Raw genomic sequence first — 9,184 nt, forward strand, 5'->3', positions numbered from 1 at the left:
TGCATGCAGCCGGTAGTCCCTGCCTAACCATATAATATGCCATTTGTTAAGGCTCATAACCGTTTTATACACATGGTATCCATGGGAGGGTTAGAAGTCTAGCAAAAACCCTATTTTAGGATATCATGAACAAATCACTTTTATCTTCACGTTAGGATAACTTCACACAAAGTTTGGGGTGAATTGAGAAATGTATGACGTGTAAACTAAGGAAGAGAAAGTCAATTTAGGAATTAAGTTGAATGTATTTGGTACAACGGAAGCAAAATTCTTTTATTTCCTCAAGTCGTACCTGTAACGATTGAAAATAATATAGGGGATTAGTATGTTTAGGTACGAGGTAAAGAGTCAAAAGAGGCTATTTATGGAAACCAAAAAAAAAGACTTGCAACAGAGAATAATATCTAATAAAGAGCACATAAATTTCCTTCCTCCTCAACCTGGGGATATCAAGATAAAACATTAGTAATATAAAATAAGAAGAGTAATATTTGAATGTAAAACCATGGAATCAAGATATAAAATTAGTAATATAAAAATAAGAAATAATATTTGTGTAAAACATGGAAGAATAACCATATATTGGGTAAATTGGCCCATTCAGGTACGCATAAACAAAATAAGATTAGTAAACTAAACAAAATAAGATTAGTAAACTAAATTATAACTTAAGATCCCTCTCTCTACATAAGAAAAACATAAAAATTGAATGATCCTAATTTATAAAGGTTAAAATGGAAACCAACATTAATTTAGTGTTAGGGTTTCACTACATGTAAACCCTATTCGTACGAAGAAATAAAATTGAAGAAAATACATAACTAGTCTGTAGTAGGATAGAAAGAATTCAACACTACAATAATGGAAGAAATTTTGATAATTAGTGAAAAAGTATGCCACTCTAGCCATTGTCTGCTCTACATGACACTGAAGATATGTTTGATATAATCAATTAATATGGTTTTGAGACAAATTAGACATTACAGGGCTTTGAGCTAAATTAAACCCGAAGATTCGGAAGATCCCAGCATTAATTCATAACATTTTATGTAAATTTAATAGGCATCAAAACACATTTTATCCAAAGTTCACTCACGGCCTTGCCATACAATTGTGTCACCGCCTTGCTGCCACCTCTGAGCTACTCGCTGCCACCACCTCTCAGAAATTGGACACCTATCATAAAAAATAAACTCTTAATCCCTGAAATACCTATTATACTAATTGCGAGAAAATTTATATGCCAATATGGATCTCGCTGGCGTATGCTCAGACGCATATCTAATAATGAACTCTTCTCTGTCAAGCGGCTAGAAGCTCTACAAGATCTCAGAAGAGATCAAGCACATCGAATGATTCATCAGATTTTTGAAAGCTCCCTGAAGGGATCAGAGTGTGTGAATATCGGACACATTGCATTCCACTCCGCGTTTAATCTGATAGGGACCATGGCCTTTGGTAAACACATGTTCGGTTCTAACTTACGAGCATCTGAAGATCTGAAAGACGCTATTTCGAGAATGATGGTTCTACACGCCGATCCCAATTTGGCCGACTATTTCCCGTGTCTTCAGTTCTTGGATCTACAGGGTGTTTATCGTAATATGGTAATCTGCAGGAAAAAGTCGTATGCTGTTATGGATAAATTCATAGAGGATCACCTCGCAAAGAGGAGCAAAAACAGTGACACAAGTGATGATGGAAAGAAGGATCTCTTGGACGTTTTGCTGGACATGAGAAATGATGAATTTACTCTCCCTGACATCAGGGGCTACTTAAGTGTAAGTCTTTCGCTATCTCTTCTGGCTATTATACCCACACAAATCCTATCGAATTGCGAAAATACTAATAAACAGAGTCTGATTTATAATTTCTTTTGCAGGATATCTTTGTGGCTGCAAGTGATACGACCGCGGAGACTGCGGTAACTAATTGGGACTACAGCAACTAAATTATACAGTGTAGACAGAAAACACTTAAAATTGTTTAAAGGGAGAACAAAATTCTCCCATTCCGAAATATATGAATACAGATCGAAAATTGACCAGGTGTGAAAGTAAATTGCTAAAAAGTCTGTAACTTACTAGCAGCGAGCTTAAATAATACTGAAGCCGGAATTCTACTTGATATATTTGAACTAGAATTCTTCTTGATATCTTGCACGTAGTTACTCCGAAAAACTTCGACCAAAAAAATATTCGCACCTATCTAAAACCTAGAATCAGCACAGAGAACTGTAAATTCAAAACCCCATCTAGAAGTCGCCGAGAATCTTGTAATAGATAGATATCATCAAAACACAAAAATTGCAGCCAAGCTAAATAGTGTTATAATTTGGATATAACACAAAATTCCGAAATACGAACTGTGGAATATTACATCTCTCAAATACAATTGTGGTGGGAAGGTCATGGCCAATGCCAAGGAAATGGAACCTATATCACACTCTTCGAAGATCAAGCTAGGTTATGCAAATATACACACATTTCTCAAATACGACACTAGTGGGATGGTTATGGCCAATACTAAAGAAACTAATCTTATGTCGCACTCTTCAGAGATCAGCTTATGCAGTACATAGATATACAAACTGAATGAATTAAATGACATGATATGAATATATATTTTCTAGCAGGGAGGAAGGTCAGGTGGAGGAGGAAGGATTGATTGGGAGGGTCCTTTGCCATTTTTCACAATCCAAGCCATCTTCAGTCCCCATGATGTATGAACTTCTAAATGGCAGTGCATGAACCAGACACCTGCAACAATAGATAAAATCTTAGATATTCAATGTAGTTTTGTAGGTATAAAAAATTTCTAAATGCATTTTCCCTAATTCAAATGGTTTGGTTTCTATACAGAAATTTGATATGTTTCTAGTTAATAACATTTCAATAGTGGTGATGGATTATTACCTGGATTGTCAGCTCTAAATCTTAAGGCCACCCAACCACCTGAAGGCACTCCAACAGTGTTTCTTTCTGCAGGATCAACAAGGTTAAACTTTGGGGAATCTTTTGTCTCATTATAATTTCCAAAACCTTGGCCTACAACAAGAAATTGAAGCCATGCAAATGGATGGGATGGCTCTCAGCACCAGCAATGCTGGTGTCCTGCAGAACCAACTGGACAGTGGTGTTGAAGGGGATGACTTTTGCCCTTGTTCCGTTCATAGGAGTTGTGACATTTTTGGGAGGATTGCCTGTGTAGTTGAATGGGAAAGGAGGGTTATCTGGGAAGTTGGTCTTATAAATTCCCTTCATTTTTCCTGTGTAGTGTGATTGCAGAAGAGCAACAGTGGGCATAACAAAGGAAATATTGTTAATGGATGCAGTGAATTTGGTTCCATTGACTCCCTGGCATTTCTGACCCTTTGGACATGGATTCAACCCAAGACTCACTGTGAAATAGAACTTTCTGTCTACTGTCTGTGGAACCAAGGCTGGGTATTGTGCATTGGCTAAGCTTTTGATCTTAAGGGTAAAGTTGGTGGCAAAAGAGGTATCGTTAAAGACCGGGAGCTTTGGCATTAGAGCATTGGTAAAATTAGACGAAGAATTTAGATGAGAGGTGTTGAAAAGCACATGTTTAGAGTAGGTCAAAATCCCTGCAAGTGTAGTGTTATCAAATGTGCCTTGCCCTGTTGCATATGGACTGGCTAATATGAAGAATTGTTTGCCCTTGTAGTCGATGCAGAAGCAGTTAGCAAGACGTTGGTTGTCTGGCCGGGCGCTATCAAAATGGTGTCTGTTGTCACAGGTTTGGTATACACCGCATCCACCTCAACCACAGTCATGGTATGGTTGGCGATGGTCAGGAACAATTCATCATTGAGAGCAGCATTAATTATTCGAAGAAGATATGTCTTCCCAGGAACAACGTTCAGAATGAATGTATCTGCATTTCACATCGTCAGCTGTCTTTTGTCAAATACAAAAATAATACTAACCAAATAAAAACAAACTAGACCAGATCATGTTTTCATGGAATACAGATTTGCAAGAGCCAATTTTTCACTCACAAACAACTTTTTATATTGTAAAATTATGTATTTGAAATTATTGAAATTATGTCACATGGAGTTATTTTTTATGATTGGACAAAATTTGTTATCTCCCCCATTTAAGTTCAATCCCCTACAAGTAACATGATAATGAGAAATATTATCATAATGACCACATGCTTATGAATATTATCATATTGACTGAGTTGTATTGACCATCACTCTAAGAGTGTGTCCACTGAAATTATATACAAGTTCACCAAAAAAATATTAACATAGAACACAAAATATATATTAGTATGGTAAAATAACATGTTAACCTCACATAATTCACACCGAGGCAAGACACTCCATCACCTTTTTGACACTTCACCACCTTTTTCATATTATGACAAGGGAATCCCCACTTTTGATGTTAGTATAAGTCATGGCACTGCAGGACTTTTATACCTAAAAATCGATTTTCAAAATTTAATAATATGCAAGACATACTTTAAGCGTAACATGTTTTTTATATCAACTTTGCTTGCATTCCAAAAAAAATCCTCGTTCATATAGATTCGAAGCATTTCCAGTTTTCTACGATTTTGGTAGACTAAAAGCCCCTCAAATTTGTTAGATGATGTAAACTATGATTATGGTGAAACCATGGTTTCCACCAAATTGACCTAAAAATAATTGCAATATTGATTGAAAAGATCTGTGATCATTTTGATGCATTGAATTTAGATAATGTACCATATTACTGGAATGGGAGTTTTCTGCATTGAATGTGGAGGATATGTTTGGGTGCATTGAATATGGAATGGGATGGAAATGCAAGATACCATAACTCAATGTTGCATTAAAACTGGGTGTTGATGGACTTGAGGTGAGCAATGTTGCATTAAAACTGGGATTTGAATTTAGCAATTTTCACCGGCTAGGCTTGATCTGATAAAGTTATTATTATAAAATAAGAAATATTAAAGGCTATGCAGTAAATTAATGACTGGTTTATTAACTTTATATTTTGTTTATTGAATATTTTTTTGTTTTCATGTAAAGACAGTAAACTAATCATTAACATGATGCTTAAAAATTAGAAATCTGAAACGCGCGATTAGCAACTTTGACATACATGGGAAACATGATCGGGTGATTATAATATAAGCGTAAGAAATTGAAAATCTAACCATTAATGGCTGAGCAGTTGTAGAGAGGTCCAGGATGTCCATTGATAGTGTAGCAATCCGAAACGTTAGGACCACCTCCAGTTTGCATAGCCTGATTAACGACATTCTCAGTATCTGCATTCCACCATTCCCCTGCAATATAGAATGAACTCAAACAATCAATAAAATAACTATATAAAAGAAATCATTGATTAATCAATCTGAAGCCAGAAAATAATGAAAAGTTTATAAGAAACATTGTTTGATCACTGGCATGATGCATATAGTCATGTCTACCGAGAATCATAGGGACTTCTTTGTATGGCTTTGGAAATGGATAAGGAACATGGCGCTTAGGATAGATGATGAAAGCGCCATGTACGCTCGCTCTTAGCCAAGAGATGTGAGCGTGCCACCAGAGAGTTCCCCTCTGTCCTGTCACAGTGAAGTTATAAACGTAAGTCTGTCCCGTTTGAATTGGGCATTGGGTTATGTAAGCAGGGCCATCTGCCCAACCAGACCTCAATTGTCGAACTCCATGCCTGCAAATAACAAATAATTAGCATTAGCTATTCATTAATTGAACTAAGATCAAGCAACTCCGTATATTGAGTTTAGATTGTATGGGTGGTAGAAATCATCCATATTCTAATTGTAGATTTGGGGAATATTGTTCGACCCCCCATTTTATGTAAGATTTTAAGATATTCCTAAAATCTGCTATCGAAATAAGTTCAGTTCCAATATATCAAATGTATTTGGTTTTTAAGCAAAAATGCTTGGGATATAGAAGCAAGATATTTATGTTTTTGGAAGAAAGTTAAAACATTATTGAAATGGTGTATCGAATTATGACAATGCACCAGCAGAACAGCATTGAATTCATTTATTTAGGTTCCATTATTTTTTCTTTACCAACAAAGTTAAAAAAGGGATAACTAGAACAATGGGTACATGAGTATGTGTGTACCAGTGAATTGAGACATTGTTTTTATAACTAGAACAATGCGGGTATGAGTATGAGTATGTGTGTACCAGTGAATTGAGACATTATTGCTAACATGATTATGAACTTTGATGATGACTCTATCTCCCTCACGGACGACTACTTTAGGTCCAGGAGATTTGCCATTGACTGTAATCAATGGCTTTGTGTGGCAGAGACGAGTAACGTTCTTCAACCTCACCTGCACAACTTCCCCACATTAAAAACCAAACCAAACAGGAAAAGTCTACATCAAACAAATAAATAAATAGATCTGTTCGACACAGTACTGCAACTAATGATGATAATGATAAGAAATATAATCTATGTTGCAAGATTCTGATCTCAGTATCTCACATGGAATGAGTAATGTCTGGTCGTTTTCCCTGCAACAAGTTGAACAACAAGTAGTACAACAAGCAACTGAATAATCAGCTTTATTCCGTACTCTGCTCTGGCCATGGGCGCCATCATGTTGAGCTGTGTGAATGAACTAAACTTACTTCTGTCACTGATCTCAGATGGATGACAACAGCTGAAATGGAAGAGATATAAATATAGCGATTGACTGTATGGAGTTTGGCAGGTAAATGGTATTGTGAGAAGTACAATAGACTTTATTTTGCTTATTGGTGAGCTAATGGAGTAGTAAACAAGTGAAATGGAAAACGAGTCCACGACACACACCAACAATTTAAAATTCTTTTTTACAATGTGCAGGTGTACCAAACTCCATGATTGTCGTCAATCGAAAGCATATCTTAGGTGGCCGACCTTTCTTCTCAGCTCTGCAACTAATTATTGAGCCATGTCTCAACGACCACAGTCAATATCTCATTGCCATCGTTCACTAATGATTTGGTTACGTTTTGTGTGCACACGTTTCCACCGCGATGCTATGTTCATGCAACTTTTATCTTCTGTGGATGTTTATGTTTCGCCTAGTGATTTGATACTTAACGACAACATGGTCCCTCCGGGAAGACATCAGAAAGTTGGATTCATTTTATGTTGGTGCGGCTCAAACCTCGGTGGAGACATAAGGTTTTGATGGGGCAGCTACACGTCCATATATGCATGGTCCACCTCAAAAGTTTCCAGTAGGCTGGAAGATAAAGTACAAGATATCGGCTTAACGGGATTGCAGTGGGTGAGGGAAAGAACGGAAAATTCTATACACTTCCTTAACATTTTTTTATTCTCATTCTTGTTTGTACTTACTACTAGAATTTTGTTTGGTAGCTATATTTTTTTAATTATATTTAAATTGCATTTTTACCCGCATGTTATATTAGATCTCACATTAGTCTTAATGGTTAGCTAGTGGGTAGAATCAGTGTAGTTTAAGCATTTTTTTGTTGAGTAAATATGAAGTGAACTCTTTACAGCAATTTTTCTTGGTTTGGCTGAGTCAATATGAAGTGATCATTTATGGTAGTTTTGTTGGCACAAATATTCCATGGATGTAGACTGTGAACCACAAAGAAAAAAATGATATATCTCACAATATCAACATAACACAAACTCATACAAATTAATTAAATTATGATTTTCTTTTAAATTATTATTATTTGTAAAATATATATATATATATGAGTTAAACATATATATTTAAAAGAATATGTAACAAGAAAATACAATAAAACCACAATAAGTAATAATAGTTCAATGAGATTATGAATATGACATTTTTTTAATTAAATTGAAATACAAAAAGGTCACAACTCAAATCTCTATTCAAGTGATATTTCATGCCTCTTAAATCCCTACCATCTATATAATAATCATTGAAAAATCTGAATTAAATTTTTGGAAACTTTATTTTAAAAATAGACACTTCTGTTTGTTATAATTAAATTGTATTTTTAAACGTATAAGCACATTCAACATTCTAAAAAATTGTTGGTATACTTGCATTGTGTAATTTTAGTAACTGATATTTGCAATTTAAATCATTCTTCTAAAGTCCGACAAGATTTTAAACAAAGTTGGTTGAAAAACACTAGAAAAACATAAACCTATAATGCTTATACTAAGTTAGGAATCATTTGAATGATAAGGAACCTCTTTGAAATTATGCTTAAATAGTAAGCTAGTAATTATTTGACTGGTCAGGAAGCTCTTTGAAATTACAACTTTTCAAAGAAATTTATATGTTATAAGTTTTTGAATTTTTCCAACAGCCATTATTAGAATTATTCCATGCAATTGTGGGTGAAATTTCAATTTTACATATTTTAAATTCTATTTTTGAATGTATAAATAGATTCACTAGAAAATTCTTTAGATATTTGGATTATGTAATAGCAATTGTAACACTACCTCCCACCCCCTTGAACCTTCCAAGCTGAATGAGAGGTGTTACTTTATCCTAACCTGACCTCCATGGTCTCATTATGGAAATGGGGTTACAAAATTTCCCTCCTCTCCAATGTTAGCGAAAATCAACTTTGGACTACACTGTCACACACAACTCGTTGAGATATTTTCGTTGATATAAAATTTATCAAAATCCAACACCTGAATCAAAAGTTGTAGCCATTTAAAGTCTGACTATTAATACTTGCCACATCAGTAAGCAATTCCATGTGGATCCTCCCATTAGCCTATATGGCGCTTCCACCTGCGTCTTCCACCGCATCACTGCGCCACCATGCCCTCTATGCCTTCGCCTTATTCCTTTGGCATTACCCAACCAATCCTTTAGGGTGCAAATTTCATGTTATATGATGGGAGTATTTCTCGTCTCATGACTCCCATCTCCTAGGAAGCTACAAGGTTTCATCCACTTCAAAGTCTCAGACCGTGACAGGAAATATTGGTGTCAATTACTCTGTTGTCTCCCATTTCCTCGGTATCTGTCAACTATGGCCTTTGCGTAAAACATTGGCATCGCAAGGGATCTCTCCTAGGGTGAAACAGACACTTCCTTGTCTATTGCTGGGAATTTTTCGGTTCCTTGGCCCCATCAATCACAGCCTATCCTTTGGATGTGCACTTTGAACCTCTCGAGGTCCACGACCTGCAATGACAATTTTCTCC

The 9,184-nt window shown here is 35.6% G+C and overlaps 1 pseudogene; it reads right to left on the reverse strand.

Annotated features, from left to right (window-relative positions):
• Positions 1-2,460: 2,460 nt before the first annotated feature.
• On the reverse strand, positions 2,461-6,646 carry LOC149230574 (laccase-4-like; annotated as a pseudogene).
• Positions 6,647-9,184: the final 2,538 nt, after the last annotated feature.

The sequence above is a fragment of the Pinus tabuliformis genome, chromosome J (genome assembly GCF_031772625.1).
Source record: "Pinus tabuliformis cultivar Carrire ecotype Pingquan chromosome J, CPIR1, whole genome shotgun sequence".
Lineage (NCBI taxonomy): Eukaryota > Viridiplantae > Streptophyta > Pinopsida > Pinales > Pinaceae > Pinus > Pinus tabuliformis.